The following is a 16551-nucleotide window of genomic DNA, read 5'->3' as shown; positions in this document are numbered from 1 at the left end:
TAAAGGAGGAAACAGTGAGGCTCCAAGAGATTCACACAGCCACTTCACTGGGGCTGGGGTTTTAACCCCGATCTAACTCCAGAGCCTGATTTCCCATCTCTGTGTACTCAGCCTCTTTTCTTCATAATGGATGCTTTTCTTTTTTTCTCCTTAAATAAGACCTGATCCCTAAGAGAACTTTTTAAAAAATGATCAGTTGATGTAATGCACTCAGCATGGTTTATTTGCTCATTTGTTTGGCCTTGGCCTAGCCTTTCTGGGAGATGCTTTGCTAATCATTAGGAAGGGATCATATGATGGAGGAATTAGAGTCCCAGATTAATCTTCTTGCTGATGGGGAGCATGACCACCCTGTCCTGGGAAGAGGGGAAGCTGCCACAGGTTTCCAGAGCACTCTTTTTGGTCAGGACTACATGGAGGCAGCAAACCTGTGCAGTGGGAGTCCCAGGCCAGCTGTCCTTTCATACCTGTGGTTTCTGAATTCCATTAAAATGTTCGGGGGTGTTGGTAAAGTGAGGAGGCATGAACTGTGAAGTCTAGGGAGCCTTTGTGATTTACAGTAGCTCACTTTGGGGAGAGGGGGCCATCAGTTCTTTAAAAAGACTACACAATTCACTGACTCTCCTTCTAGTTGCCAAGAACTTAAGCACTCAGCCTGATAATGAGTTATCCTAAACGAACCCTTCTGTGTTTTTTATGCAGATGTGATTTTAAAGCTTTTAATATAAAGAAATCTCAGGTGACATCTGTTCCTGTAAATATCATCATTCATATGCAGTAGATGCAGGCAGGTTTTTAGTTTTATTGCTGGCAGGCCAGCAGTCACATGGTAATATTCTTGAACCCCCATGTAACACCAGCTCAGAGGCCTCTGCAGGTTCTGGAGGGCTTTCTGGGGATTCTGTGCCGTTTGTACCCTTGAGATCCGTCCTTGAAGTCTAATTCCATGCTTCTCAAATTTTATTGTACGTATCAGTCTGGAGATGGGTTAGAGTTTCGATTGTGATCCAGCAGGACTGTCAGGACTTGAGATGGTGCACTTCCAGCAAGCTACCGGGGGATGCCAAAGCTGCTGGTTGGTGGATCATGCTTGGAGTAGTAAGAATCCAACAGAAGATACAAAACAGATGCTGATTGAAGAAATGATCATCTGAACTGGTGATGTGAGTGCTGAGGATAGCTATTCCTAATGTTCTATAAGATTTTAGCACTCTACGGCTTATAAAGCTCTTTTACCTCTAGTACTGTGTTTCATAATTAAAATTACCCTCAGTGGGGAACCAAAGAGGACTTTGAGAGTAAAGAGAAATGGAGGAGGTTTTACAGCAGAGATGACTTTTAAAGAGGTTGAAAGAGAGGGTCATAGATAAGCAGAGGGAGAAGAGAAAAAAATTAACAGAGAAGGAGGAAAAAGACACAAGTTCCAGAATGGAGCCGATGGATGTTCTCTGTTACAGGTGAAAGGCAGGCTCAGGGTTAAGTAGCTTGCCCAGGAGGACTCAGAAGCCGCAAACCAGGGTGCAAGCCCAGGGTTAACGACTAGGGACTGCCCCTTAGCCACAGGAGGGAGCAGACCAGGAGGCAGCTGGCAGCAAGGGGCCAGGTGGGAGTAGGATCTGTTTTGAATTGGGAATTCTGGTGGCTGCTAGTGCAGACTTTCGGTTAGGTCTCTGGAGTCAAGACACATTAACTGCAAAGTTCTCCTTGTCCCTTCTTTTCCTCCAATTGTTGGTATGGCCAAATGAAGATACTTGGTCAGCCTTTGTGCAGACAGAGACCTTTCTGCATACACACATAAATACCTTTGTTTGCAGTAAGTCTTGTAACATATAGAGGAAATGACCTCGAGTTTTTACCCTTGTCACACATTCTTTTTCTCCTTTCCTTTGTTTGCTTCTCTTGAAAGTATTTGTGCCCTATCTTTAAATCTTCAGGGGCCAGTTTTAAAGCTTTCTGTTAATCATCTTACTTTACTGTCACAGAAAATCCTGGCACACTTTTAGGTTCCTGTCTCAATCATAAAGACTTAAAGGAGCCTTGTGAGCAGTCACCTGGTGAGGATTAAGAGCCAAGGAGTCACCCCCCACCCCCACCCCAGCCTCCCACTGAGCCTGCTCAGAGCCCATTGCTTGGCGATGCTTTGAAAAACCCAGCATTCAGTGTGCTTTCCTCATCCACAGCATTCTTCAATTGTACAAGAACTTCTTGTCAAAAGGCCTAAAAATATGTAGCATCAGAAAATTCTTAATGCTAAATGTCAAAGTTGCCGAGGAACCAGATGTTCCGTGCCCTTAGTGAGGGCTCAGGCAAGTGTTAGATCCACTGGCTGAGGGGCTATGCCTTTTGTCAGCACCATCCTCAGTGGTGTCCAGTACTGAAGTCACACGAATCCCTGCTGGCGACTCCCTAGGGACCACTGGCCACGGGAGGTTAGTACTAGGGATGTTCGACTGACAGCCCATGGGAACTCAGAGCTGTGGGGGGTGGGGGGGCAGGCCACAGGCCCATGTGGTAGACCCATTCGGTCGTTCCCCGTGGAGACAGCCACAGCCTGGAGAGGAGTTCCTCTCAACATTTCCTCCTAAGGAGGCAGAGCTCCTGCCCACCAGTCCTAGGGAGAAATGCCGGGTGATCTCTTTGAGAAACCAACTCTGTTCTTCCGGGATCAAGGAGAGAAGGGCAGCTAACAGTGTCAGAGATGGAAGGAAAAGTCACCTACCCATTTGCTTACCTCATGTCCCAAAAAAAATCACAGGAAGGAGACAGGCTCTTTTCTGACTTGGGTTTCTCAGTAAAACCATTTCTTGACTAGTGGGCAGAGGCTGGGGTTGTTCAGCTCTCCCTCAGCTCACGAATTAAGATCCTGGAGACTTATTAAGAACTATGATGTAACAGCTGCCCATAGACACCCCAAAACCACCAAACAGAAGGGACCCCAGGTGATCGCTTGGAAGGTAGAGGAAGAGCTTCACAGCTGCCCTGAAAATGACTCCCCACAGACCATGGTGTCAGGGATGGTAAATAGATTTTCATCTCAAAAAAAAAACATGGAGACAGTGCGTTTCTTGCCAGAGATGACAGTAGGGAACTTAGCAGCCAGATGTTCCCCACCATTTAATTTTCATCTAAACAGAAGAGAAGACTGTATATTCTCTTCTCTCTCCCTCTGGTCGTGCCTTGTCTCCTTTCATTAGAGATGGGAACGTTCCTGGTAAAGCCAAGGCCAGGCCCATGCCTACCATGACGACCTCACTCCCTCAGCATTGGATTTGAAGGTAGAGAATCCAGGACGTGAGTTTCGGCTCTGCTCCTTCCTAACCACGTAGTCCCAGGGAGTAATGGGACTTCCCTGACCAGAGCTGCTCTCTGTACATAGGGATTAATAACTACCTCCCGTGTCCGTTGGGTAATGGCAATGAGAGAAATTGCGGGGACCAGGGTGGAGGGGGTGGCAGGCACTGGAGGAGGCAGGGAGTAGATGCCAGAAGGGCCAGATGAACAGACAGAGCAGTCGGCAGGGAAGCAGAGTGCAGTGCTGAGAGAGCTGACGCAAGCATCGTGTCCTACACTTCACGACTGTGTAAGATGTCTTGGCTGTTGGCACGCTGTTGCTAAGAAAAGTCGGAATGGGCATCTTGACTCCAAGAAGTTCCTCCCATGGAAAATTCCTGCTTCTTCCTTGCTCTTACATTTAGACTTAAGTCCTCGTAAATGTTGGAGCAGGACAAACCTGACATCACTCTTTCTCCATCGAATCGGCCTCAAGACTTGTGACTTGTATCCCTGTGTTCGGCAGTGTCCCCCACTCACAGTCACGACCCACGACCAGGAGTTTGGGTGACTTGTCTTGTATGTCAGATTCTGTGATGATGGTACTTGGTTCAGTGGTCGATGCGTCCCTCAGCTCGACGCCTGTGATCGGAGCTGGTGCTGTACCTAGCACCGCCGTGGGGAAGCCAGGTCCCCCCTGTTTCTCTGTAGAGAACTGACAGTGCGCTCGGCCTGGAGATGCAGTCTCTGATTCGTTGACTCAGGCCCCAGGCAGGGCTGTACTTACAGAGAAACATGACTACGGAGTGCGCACTTAGGCCTGGCACTTCAAGGCGGGAGAAAAAACCCTGAGCTTCCTCTCCCCATAGGAACTTGATTTTTGGTGCTACTGTGTAGAGTTGTAGTGGTCGCCTTTATGATAAGCAGAGTTTTATTAGTCCTGAGCTGCATTCAGATTTTCACCATACTTGATGTACACAGTCTTTGTCAATAAGTTAACATTCTTTGACTTCTCTCTATTGCTGACTGAAATGAGAATGTGTTAGTCCATAGACAGGGATTTGACAGGCTATACAATCAGATATATGTAACCCAGATAAGTGGTAAATTAGTTGCATCTTTGCCTGCAGGAATTTAAATACTGCACAGCAGGCATGTTGTAGATAAAAGACCAAATATATGATTCCCAGCAAAGATTCAGCAGCCCAATTTTCTGTGACAGTCAAGCTCAGGAGAAAAGCCAGTGTTCAATTTATTAAGCAAAGTTACTCTTGAAAGTTAGAAACTCGAAAAACCTAAAGAAAGAAGGTTAGTAAAGAAGACAGAACTATAATTTAATTTATTATTTAATATAATTTAAATATATATAGCATCTGTTTTGTTAATTAAATATAGATTTCCCTTCTATACGTTGGAATTCTACCTTGAAAAAGAAGTTATTTTCAGAAGCATGTTTCTGAGTGAATTGTTCAGGGTGGTCAGATGGAATGCTGTTCATCTATATTTCAACATCCCCTGATAGCTGGATGTGCTCTGGACCCTTCTCTTCCCCCAATATAGCATGTCAACGGACCACTGGGCTAGCTGGGGGGAACCTCCTCCCACATAGCCTGAGTGTCGGGAGATAGGCTGCTGCTTCTGGAGGAGGGGACTGGTCGGGCTGTACTTTGGCATAACAAGAGCAGATTGGATAATAACTCTAATAATAGGTCGTGTTTAGTCAGTATATACTGAAATAAATGCTTTGCATGCATGGTGCTATTTAATCTCCAGAACAGCATTGTAGGTGGCACTGTTCCCATTTTACAGATGGGAAAGTAGAGCCCAGCAAGGTTGAGCTGCTTCTCCAGGGTCACCCTGCTGGGAAGGCCTGGAATTGAGATTCACATCCAGGGCTGCTGAATCAGAACCCACCCTGGAGCTGTCCCAACATGTACGGGGACAGTGTGGTTCCTCGTTCACACACAGCCCTCAGCAGCAAGGCCATGGTGCTGTTGGTCAGGCTGACTCTGGTTTTCCTAGCTTGGACTGGCTCATCTCCCAGGCAAATTAGCCACCTTCAAAAGAGGCAAGGCCCACCAAAGGCCCCACCTGGATTGTGGGGGTGAGAGGAGGGAGAGAGAAGACCTCCTGAGTGATGCTGACTGGCTAACACACAAATCAACAAGACAGAAGCTCTGGGCATTAGAAGGGTGTCAACTCTCTGAGCTGCCACCAGCACTGCTAATCAGGCAACCACATTGAGGAGAATACGATAGTGGGTGGTAGAAATAACTAGAGTTTGGGAAAGGCAGAGCCACCTCTTACAAAGGGTGGATCTGAAATATATGTTAATGCTAACTCGGTTAAATCTGATAAACATCATTACTCTCACCTGAGCCTGGAACAGGGCATGATCCTGCCTTTGGTGGCCATTTTTTGAGAGGAGAGAGGTGTCTTTAGTTAAAGGCGAAGGGAGATTCACCAGAACCATAGACAGACGGGCTTCCACACCCGGGTGACTCATCTGAATAGTTAGAACTCCCTGATAATTAGAGTGTCTGATCCATCATCCTTTAAGCCTAGTGCTGACTTTTTCTCACAGTGAAAATAGACCGCTCTTGACTTCTCTCTCTTCCCTTCCTTTCCTCCCTCCCTCCCTCCCTCCTTCCCTCACGTGCTCACACATTATTCCACTAGAGATTTTCTAGTTTGTTCCACCTTGTATTAATTCACTTGACCTCTTCAGAAACTAGTTGTACAAGGTTATAAAAGCAAAGAAACAATTTTCCAAATCAAAAGTAATATCATGGTAGTCAGTGAAATGCTCTTAGAACATAGTGCCTTTTTCACATAGGAGGGGCCAGGGCCAGGAGCCGGCATTCCTGGAGGATTTGCATCAAGAAAGACACGGAAGAGCCATCTCTTTTTGGTTGGAAAATACCTCTTGGGTAAATTTTCCAAGCAAAAAAAAAAATTCTATTAGCAAATAAAGCGCTACTAAATATCTGTGAGGAAGATTCTATGCCATAGGGCATCTGGCCTCAGCACTTGTGTTATCTGCATTGGATAAGAAGACACAGGAAGCAAGCACAGTCAGAAAGCTGTATGTTAACGAGGGCAAAAGATCAAAATGGGAACTGAATTACCTACATGTCACCGCCTTCTTTTAAAAGGGGAACTGCACCTTTCTTGCCCCGAGAGAGAGCCTGTTGCTATGAAATCTGCAGACGGGCACGCTCCTAAGTGAGGCCAGCAGCTTTCTGCCTGAGGAACTGGGTAAAGGGACCAAAGGGAATAGCTCCGGACAGAAATGGAGAGCAGGAAAGACTGGTGTTTCTTAATCAGATAAAAGCGAGGCCCTGGCAATCTGCAGGGAAGGGGTGCTGGCAGGCGCGGGAGCAGGGAAGTGCATGTGGAGGCAGCCGTCCTGGGGCGTCCTGGGGCTTCAGCGTCCTGGGGCGTCCTGGGGCGTCCTGGGGCTTCAGCATCGGGAGCTGAGCTGAGCTGAGCAGCCAGGACCTGGAGTGCAGGAGAGGTCAGCACCCGCCCCGCCCATCCGCCTCCCCTGTGCTTCATCACGTGCCAGGCAGGCTGCGGCTGATAAAGTGACATGGAAACCCTGTGTTTCCGTGCAGGTGGCCGGTCATGGGTTCGGACTTTTATTCTGGAATTGCAGTGAGGCTGCGGGGAGGAAGGGAGGGCCTGCATAGTCGGGGACCTGGGGGTGCTGTTTCCACAGCCCTCAGCCATCCTGCCTGACTTGGGGGCCACAGGCCTGGAGTAACAGGGGCCCCGGGCTGCCAAAGCCCTTAGCCAGCCTTAGCCGAGCGGAGGGCACAGCCTCCGAGGCACCCCGTACAGTTCTGTGCCTTCCAAAGTCAGCTGGCACCGTGGCCGAGTTCGAGAATATCAGAGCAAGGGAGCCGGGAGGGGGACTTGGCGCTCGCTTTCCGGTGGCTGGAAACAGCATGTCAGCAGCCCTGGACTCGCCTCCCGGCCAGACGTGCCGTCGCCCCACCCTGTGCACTTGAGCTGGGCTCCGTCAGCGGCAGCTGCACAGGGCAGCTGCCAGCCTGTGTCCCCGCCCAGGCCGATGGCACGCTCTGCCCTCTGCTCCAGAGGCTGCGAAGGCCCCTCGCCCTGCCGCGCCCCACGGGGGCCTGCTGCTCCGGGGAAGCACTTGGCCGCCAGCCCCCAGGTCTGCCCTGCCCGAGCGCCCACATTCTGACCGGCACAGCGTGTGCGAGGCACAGCTGGGACCGTGAGGGGAGCAGCGCTGTAGCCTCCGGGAGGGACGCCTGTGCTTCGAGCCCGGGGCTGCGGTCGGCACGCGAGCAGACTCCCAGCGGCGTCCGGGCGGCCCAAGACTGCGCCCCATGGTGCCAGGCTCCCCGCCGTAGTTAGCCCGGGGCAGTCCGTACACGCTAGTGTCCGCACGGCAATATCTGCTTCCACGCTTCCCCCAACCCAGCAGACGCGGGAACTCCAGGGATGTATTCTTCTCCCCTTCACACGCTGCACCCGCCTTCTGCTCCTTGCCCCAGTGCCGACCCCGCTGAGTGCCTCCCTTGCCTCCTGCAGCCCCAGGCACCGACCTGCACCTGTAACTCCTTTGTTTCCTCCTGAATCTCAGCACTGACTGGACCGGATACGGCTTACTTGACTAGAAGACTAGAGTTTGTAATGCATAGAACATACACACCATGGTAATCGACTCCTGATTCCTGTCAGCGGTAGGCTGTTGCTAAGTTTGGGGGAGTCACAAGTTCTCTGCAGATTTTCAAGCGTGCGGGAGTCAGTGCCTCTAAAGCCGCACAATGTTCCGGGGCCCCGGGGCCTGCGCTTGGGATTCTGTAAGGGGCCTCTCTGCAGTGAGGCCTGCCAGTGTGTTGCTAAGGAATGTGGGGATGCACGGACACTAGTCTTTAGGTGCAGTCCTGCGTCTGTGCCAGGTACTCAGGTCGACAAGGCCCTCGGTTTCTCCTTTCACCAACCCACTTCTCAGGGCCGTGGTGTGACCACCTATAAAGTAAAGTTGAACCAAAGGGCCTCTTACGCCATTTTTAGCACTACATTCAGTGAAGCAACTTGCCAAATGCTGCTGGGAGTTCATGAACTATTAAAGAGGGTTTTTGTCAAGAGCAGAGGTATGGGTGTCAGGAGGGAGAGAGGAGGAGACCTGTGTGAACAGGCTAGCAAATCTTTGGGATCAGGGTGCATGGGGCACATGAGTAAAATGGGGGACTTGGAAAGGCTTGAGGAATTGAGAGGGTGTGCACACAGCTGATGATCTCTGTCACCCTTAGGAGCTCAAGCTTTCTTTCCAGGCCACCCTCACGTCAGTAACATTGCTGGTGACTTGCCCCTCAACCCTTGCTGGTCGTACGAACAGTAAGAGGAAAGACTTTTTTTCTCTATTCTTTGAGTATATCCAGGCAGAGCTGACCTTAGCTAAAACCATTTTGGTCAAGTGTTGGCCAACATAGAAACCCACAGGATGATAAACACTGTTCAATGGAACACTCATGTGTGAAGCAGCTTAGTCGTGAGGCTTATGGATGTGTGTGTATGTGTTTGTAGGTTCAAAGATAAATGCCAAGTATTTTTTCCTGAAACAACAGCAGAGAAATTTGGAAAGCTGTTTAAGTAGGCTTAACAAAAAGCAAAAACCATGACTGCATAAAGGTAGTAAGAGAGCAAAGTTTGAGAGTCCTGAAACCCAGAAAAGAATAGAGGAAAACCAATAGAAATGGCTAAAATCCCATATATAACCTCTGGGAACGTTCTGGTAGATTTCTTAGCTAACTGAAAATGCAGGGGGGGAAGTTGCCTAAGCAAAATGTCATGAGCCAGCTTGAGAGGAGGGCAAGTTACCCTAATTGTTCTTTATTAGGAGTCTCCACTGGGCCAACCCTGCCTTGTCCGGTACCAGCTGCCAGCCCCACCTTCCTCTCCTCTGAGGCCTCTGGCTTCCTCTGCCTGGCGGCCCGGGTGCCCAGGACACAGCCGTGCCACTCTGGGACAAGCCCTGCTTTTCTCTGTGTCTCAGCGGGGGGGCCCAGCCCTCACTTCACCTGGGGTCTCCAATGACTGAAACAGTGATTCCGCAGCTGGCTCTTCTTAGGGATTTCATCAGAAATGGGTGCGGCTCGCTCTCCTGGCAAGGGCCTGTCTTTGTTACACTGTATCATCCAAGAACAACTATTAACTGAGTCTGGGAAGGGTGAGTGGTCATTCCAGCCCAGCTGAAGATTATATAATGCGGCCTGTTTGGTAATGTCATTCAGAGCTCAAGAGCAGAACCCTCTGACACCTACAGTTGGAGGCACTGTGGGCAGCCTTCGTGTGGCTGCGTGATAGAGGAGCAATCTGTATCTCAGAAGTCAAATCCCATAGAAAGCAAGGACCTAACCTGACTTGGAAGCCAAGCACCACACGAGGCGTCCATACCTGAATTCCAGGGCCGACTCTAGACTAGCTCTGTGACCTTAGGCTGATGACACTGATCGATAATGCTTTCCAGCTTACGGGACGCCTTCTCACACCTATTTGATCCTTACAGTAGCTCCGTAGGGGCAACCCATGATCTCTTTCTCAAGAGAAACAGAGACCCCAGTTGGTTAACTGACACCTTCACTGGCGCACTGTCCTCAAACACACTGGGGGCTTGTGACTTAAAGTCCTTAGCACCTGATTCAGGTCATCACTCTTCCTGCTGACAAACTCATGTCACAAGGCTGTGGTAGAAAGGCACCTGTGAAATGTAGAGATACCGTATGTGGTTTGAGTTCACTGAACTTTGGAACAGAGGGAAGTGGATCTTTGGACTTGGGACTGGCCAACAAATTCCAAGTGTGGGATCCCTTGTTTTTAATGAACTTTATTTTTTATAGCAGCTTTAGGTTTACATAAAAACAGCAGAAAGCACAGGGTTCCCGTATATTGCTCCCTTCCCACCTCCCCTCCCCATACTCACACAGTTTTCTCTCTTATTAACATTTTTTATTACTGCGGTGTATTTGTTCTAACTGATGAACCAATATATGACACATGATTAAATACAGACCAGTTTACGTTAGGGCTCACCCTTGGTGGTGCACCTTCTACAGGCTTTAACAATTATACAGTGACCTGTATCCAGCACTACAGCAGCAAACAGAAGAGTTTCACTGCCCTAAAAATCCTCTGTGCTCCACCAAGACATCCTTCCCTCCCCCCCAGCCCCTGATCTTCTTACTGTGTCCATAGCTGGCATCCATTTTTTTAGTTGTTTTTAATGTGTAATATTTGCTATAAATAGCAATTTTAGAATCACTGAGCAGAGTTAGAGATCATTATCACCGTTTCTCACCCAAAGCAACAGATTCTGGGTTTTGCTTTTTTGCTGTGGTCTCAGAAAAGTGAGCCCTAAAAATGAATTTTAGTCCCCTTCAGTTAAAAAAAAATAGTCACCCCTCCCCACCAAAGGGGCAAGTAATCTGAAGTTCATGAAGTGTCCTGTATTCTTGCTTTTGGAAAGTTAAGGATTACCTGCAGTCCTCCCCTGCACCCCTGCCTCCTCTAGTCACTCCTGTCCCCTGCGGTCCCAGGCTTTCTGGGAAAACCTGGTTTGTCATCCTGCTCAGTAAGATGAGTAGACACACACCTGTCATGTGAGTTGAAGGGACAGTCTTTACCTTTTTGAATCTCCTCAGAGGGGACTGGGAAAGACAAGCCACAGGTCTCCTTCCTCAGGACCCATCTTCTCTCCCCCACCATCTCTCTTGCCCTCGTGCCCCCACTGTGCCCCCCACCTAGAGATCCAAAATCTCTAGTCTGGCTATTTCAACAGTAAATGCTCCACTGTTTACATGGTAAACAAACTGCTACCTGAGCAGACTTTCTCCGAGGAAGGTAATTGATTACCTCAGTCGTCTTTCTTAGAACAGCCTCTTCAGTTGAACCTGGGAAGAAGAAAAAAAAAAAAAAAAAAAACCTCTTCTCAGAATGATTAGCATTTGCATCATACAATCCAACTTCCTCTCCTCCTCCTCTCTGTCTCTCACACTCACACACACACACACACACACACACACACACACCCTCCTTCTTTCCAGTCAAGGACATTTCAAGAGGTCAGTACCGCCCCCGTGTCTAAAACTTCAATGTTTGCCTTTGCAGGGACTTTTCCAACTTTACCTAGAAAAGAACTAACCAGAACTTTAGCACTTGTGGTCAGCCTGCTTCCGGCTGTGGCTTCAGTCAGTTTGTCTGCTCTGACAGAGGAAGCGCTTGCTGTGCCGGGAACTGCACTGGCTGGATTGTAGGAGGACCAGGGCAGACGGTGCCTAACGACATTGGTATGCGAGATGCCAGCAGCAAGGAGAGCCAGGCAGGCACGGGGACGTCTCAGGCCCAGAGCGACAGATGCTGCTGACAGACGCTCCCTGAACCCACAGCCTCCCCCAACTCCACCCTCCTGCGTGCGCGCGTGCACACACACGCGCACACACACACACGTGTGCACACACACTAAATTCACGTACAGACAAAATGCCAGGTGAAGATGATTTTCTCAAAAAATGCAGAAGCCAAGACACTGAGCCGTGTTTTGGATCTTCAGTGCTCATAAAGGCAGGAAGCTGCAAACACTTCGAGGCCTCCAGACTGACCAGCTGGAGCACCGTGTACTGCAGGCTCCCCTGGAATCCTAGAGCACTCAAGCAGGCGCACCATCTCCTGTGAAAGTCCGAGCTAAATACAAAGTGATTGGATTCAAGTGTTCTCTGTGCCCCTGTACCTAGTAATTGGGATCGTCTAAGCATTTTCCCTTCGAGACTTAGATTCTCTACGGAGGGAGATGCAGTCGGTGAGCAACCTTACACTGCACCAGAGCTTATCCTACTGTGCAGGGTGCAAAATCAAATGGAAGCTGAGAGAACAGTGTGGCTAGAATTGCTAATTAATTTTAACCACTAGGTACTCCTTGGTAATTTGAGATTTGACTTAACAGCTCGGGATGATTATTTAATTAAAATACTGGCAACACCGAGGATCTCAGATTTGGGGATTTACCTGCCTCAGTGCAGAAAAGCTAAAAATACATGCCATCCGGACTACTTGAATTTCTGCAGTTGAGCTGCTTTCCTATGGTTTAGGATTTTAGTGGGATTCTCCCATCTTAGATCGCATTGTTATGTATCAGAGTTGGAGGAAAGCACTGAGGAAGAAGCTGTGTGGTGGTAGCCAGAAAATATCCAGACCAGAAATCTTTTTCCAGCTCTGCACTCAAGGACTCCTCTGAGCTGGAGAATGAAGGTTTATCCCTAGGATCAGGGTATGTGGCCTAAAGTGGCCTCAGGCAAATAGGACATTCTTTCAAATCTTGGATTTAACTTTTAAAATTTGATTAAATGTCATGTTCTTTGTAGGGCATATTTTGAGTTTAACATAAAAGTATTTTCAATAATTTACCATTCAGCGAAATGGGCATTCTAAAAAAAGATGCATTATTTTCTGTCTGTGGCGTTATATACCCTTGGGCCGGACCTTCATGCCCCAGGATAATGTGGGTGTCTCACTCATGGAAGCCCAAGTAAAGCAAAGGCAAAGGGGATCTGAGTGCATCATCATAGCCACTGAGACGATGAGCACAGCTGCCCGTAGCAGTCCTCCTAATACTGGTGGACCACACTCATTCATCTGGCAGGTCACAGCTTGGGAGGGGAGGCTCTCAGAAGTGAAGAACCATGCCCTAGGACCGGCCTTGTGACCACAGTCTGTGCACTAAAGCACGTTGGGGGCAGGGACCTGGTCTTGCTCATCCTGAGACCCTCAATACTTAACCCTCTGCTGGGCACAGAAATTATAAATGTTCAACAAACAGTTGTTTAGTGAGGTCTGCATTTTGCATTTGTTCAAAGACCTTTCGGAGAGGAAAGGGACTCTCCTTCCATGGGAGTCCAGAAATCAAATATGCCATGAAAGAAGGTGGGAATGTGCCACAGAAAACCTCTTTTAATCTGTAGTCATTTGGTCACTTGCTGTTGGAATACGAAAAAGAAACTGCTGCTTAAGCTTTAAGCTGTGTGCAGACTCTTGCATCAATTTTCTGTGTTCTTTTGAAGACTTCATTAATGTGGACTCTATTTGGAAATCTGTTTTTTTTTTTATGGGGGGGTTTGCTAAGCAAAGGAACATTGCAAGATTTGAAAGGTAGGTTTCAGATGGCATTCTCTAACCAGATTAGGCAGTTGAACATATTAAATTGCATGTCAGTAGTGAGTCCTCGCCACCCTAGCTGCTGGAGTGCCATGCACATGCCTCTCTCCCTGCATCTCACCAGGCAGGCCCACAGGGACTCCAGGTCACCCCCCTCCTCCTTCCCTCGGCCGACCCCTTACCCTAGCCCTCTTCATTCCACACTTTGGGTTACTCCTGTTTCATGCACCAGGCTGTCCCACACTTTGATCGGCTCTACAGTATCTATAGTCTGAGCTGCCCTTGCCTGTAGGCCCTCATCCCCCACTCCAGCCAAACTGGTTTCCTCCCTATGCCGGTCCCACTTTGTGGAGAATGCCCTCATGCTTGCCTTTAGTTAGGCCAAGCAATGGCCCTCCTTCAGGTCCACGCCTTTCCCCAGGAGGATTCCAGCCCATGATCATCACTGCTGGTCAGCTCTGATGCTGGCCCTACTCTGCCACTCATTTGATAGCACGTAGCCTGCTTTATACCATTCTTCTTTTTAAATGTAATATGTCCACTCTCGTTAACTAAATAACAAGAGCTGTGACGGCAAGAACCCCATCTCATACTTGGGTTTCAAAGCCATTTCCACTTGACAGAGGTCCAGGAGGCAGCAACCATATGTGTGTGTGGCTCACTGCTGTTCCCTCAGCACCAAGCACATAAGGGAAGTGCTCCTGAAGTAGATGTTGAATATATGTTTGTATTTTTTAAATATTTCCTTCCAGGGACCTAAAATAATGCTTATACTTTTTATTTAAATTCAAAGAACTAGCAAATATTTCACCCCAAAATAGCAGTTTATAATTCATCAACACTCAGGGTCCCCTGTGAAATACAAGAATTCGTTGTGTCCCTCCCTCCCCAGGACAAGTTACCTTCCCTTTCAGGGCTCAGTTTTCTGCATTACAGATCCAGCTGTGACAGTGATCTCCAAACTCCTACTTGGCATGACATCCTGTCACATCCCAATTGATGGTGTGTCCGTATGCTCCTCTGAGTCTGACAGAGGACACTGGATCTTTCCTCTTCAACTTGTCCTGGTGTGGGGTCGGGGAGTCCGTCTGTAAAAATTGATGACAGTCCCTGTGGATATGTGAGGCCTCTGATTGCCAGCCCAGTCTTATACTGTGTGATCCTACTGCATTTGTGCTTTGCAAAAAGGCTCATGTTTTCATCAGTCCAGCCCACACCATCTCTCCTTCCTCCATAGGTCGGCCCAGTGAGAGTAAGTAACAACCTGTCCCCTGTGTGCGCCCTCTTCTGAACAGTTACGTTCATTCCTCCCTTAGCATTAGACACTGAACGTGGGACGTTTCTTTGGTGGGAAGGTGCAACTGTGTCTGAAGGATGGAAGAAGCAGTGAATATAATCAGTGATAGGTTATTTAGCTGTCTTTCAGTGGCAATGCCAAACGGAAATGTCTTCAAATGCTTATTCTCCTCCTCCTCTTTGCTGTAGACACACAGCAGAAAACCTATTCCCAGACATGGAAACAGCTTAGATTTTTAGACTGGTCATCTTTGAAATAGGATGTTGTATTGAATGGTCTTTTTTGCTTGTTGCACTGTGGTGGGAAATTGATGAAAATGAATATAGGCTAACATAAAGGTACATGTGAATGAAGTGCTGATCACAGACAGGGTATTTGGTACAGGAAGGTAGAGATGATCATTTTCTCCTCCAGCAGTCATTCTAAGCAACTGAAATTCACCATTTAAGCATTCGCTCTGAGGGCTCCACAAATATTTATCAACTGTCTACCATGTTCTGGTCACTATACTAAGGTAGTCTCTGCACTCATGATGCTAGAGGCTAGTGGGTTCCTAATTACCAGATTCCCCAGATGTTTTAAGCACTCAAGTAAATGTGATGCCGCATTGACAGTGGTATGCTTTCTTTGTCATATTTTTCAACTTGTTCTCGTTTGGCTTCAATATTGCTAGACTGTCTTGGTTGCTTTTTAACATTTAGACATGTCTTGTGGGATTTTGTACCTGATTTTAAGCATGTTGATGCCTTCTACTGTATGACATAGGTTGGCAAACTCCAGAATATGGGTGAAACCCAGCCTGCCACCACCAGCATTCGTAAATAAAGTTTTATTCGAACACAGCTACACTCATTCATGTTTGTACAGCCTGTGGCTGCTTTCAGGCTGCAATAGCAGAGTCATTGTGACAAACCATTTGGTCCACAAAGCCAAAGATCTTTACTATCAGAAAATATTTACCATAGAGAAAAATTTGAAGACCGATGGTGTACACAAAGTAGAAATAATAGTGTTTGTGCCCTGTGTGCGTGTACTGGCAGAGGGTGAGTGGCTGGGCAAGATTTGTGTTCGAATGTTTATCTCGATAGGATCAAAATGGTCCTGGTCAGAAATGACACTAGACAGATGTGGACTTGAGTTCATTTTCTCCCCTTACCTTGTGCTGATTAAGCTTTTACTATTCATCCCTGCCTCTCTGTACAGAACTTCTCTATGATGCCTGCTTTTTAGGAGAAAAGCACAGGTGGGCACAAATAAGAGAGGTGGGAGGAGGAAGTCTTGGCTCATTGGTTAACCAGTGGTGAGAAAAACTTTTCAGGTATAAGCTATAGATATCAAAAGAAAGGATGGAGACAGGAGACGAGGCTGAATGGGCCTTTCTTATACCAACTGATGGCACCTATCAACGATGTCAAACTGGAAGGAAAAAGAAACAAAAAAATCAGTAATTTCCATAAGCTGACAAAGAGGGTAATGGAACAAGAAGCCCACTCCCCATTTTCAACTTCTTGACGATCCCCTCCCAAGTAAAAGCTCACACACACAAATCCGGTAAATGCCAGAACACTTGGGATCTCAAAATTCATTTCACTTCCAGAGTGTTTGCAAATGATTTTCCAAGTATAATGCTTTTAAAAATACACAGCACAGTACGAGGTATCTAGAGCAGTCAGATTCATAGAGACAGCAAACAGAATGGTGGTTGGCTGGGTGCGTTAGTGTTGAATGGGGATGGAGTTTCAGACAGGGAAGATGAAGAAAGTTCCCGAGGTGTAGAGGGTGGCGATGGTTACACAACAGTG

General features: G+C 47.9%; 1 protein-coding gene and 1 long non-coding RNA gene across 9 annotated transcripts in view; one reads left to right on the top strand and one right to left on the bottom strand.

Moving 5' to 3' along the window:
* Nucleotides 1-16551, top strand: part of ITPR1 (inositol 1,4,5-trisphosphate receptor type 1) — a 318610-nt gene that overhangs the window by 292311 nt on the left and 9748 nt on the right. The window lies entirely within an intron of this gene.
* LOC140593908 (uncharacterized) overlaps nt 11066-16551 on the bottom strand; it is a 34948-nt gene continuing 29462 nt past the window's right edge. The window contains exons 3-4 of the long non-coding RNA XR_011994332.1: nt 14355-14540; nt 11066-11195 (exon numbers count right to left, since the gene is read on the bottom strand). This is a non-coding gene — a long non-coding RNA (uncharacterized lncRNA). The remainder of the gene's footprint in view (nt 11196-14354; nt 14541-16551) is intronic.

This window comes from Vulpes vulpes, chromosome 9, assembly GCF_048418805.1.
Source record: "Vulpes vulpes isolate BD-2025 chromosome 9, VulVul3, whole genome shotgun sequence".
Taxonomy (NCBI): domain Eukaryota; kingdom Metazoa; phylum Chordata; class Mammalia; order Carnivora; family Canidae; genus Vulpes; species Vulpes vulpes.
This window is presented reverse-complemented; position numbering and strand designations above follow the sequence as displayed.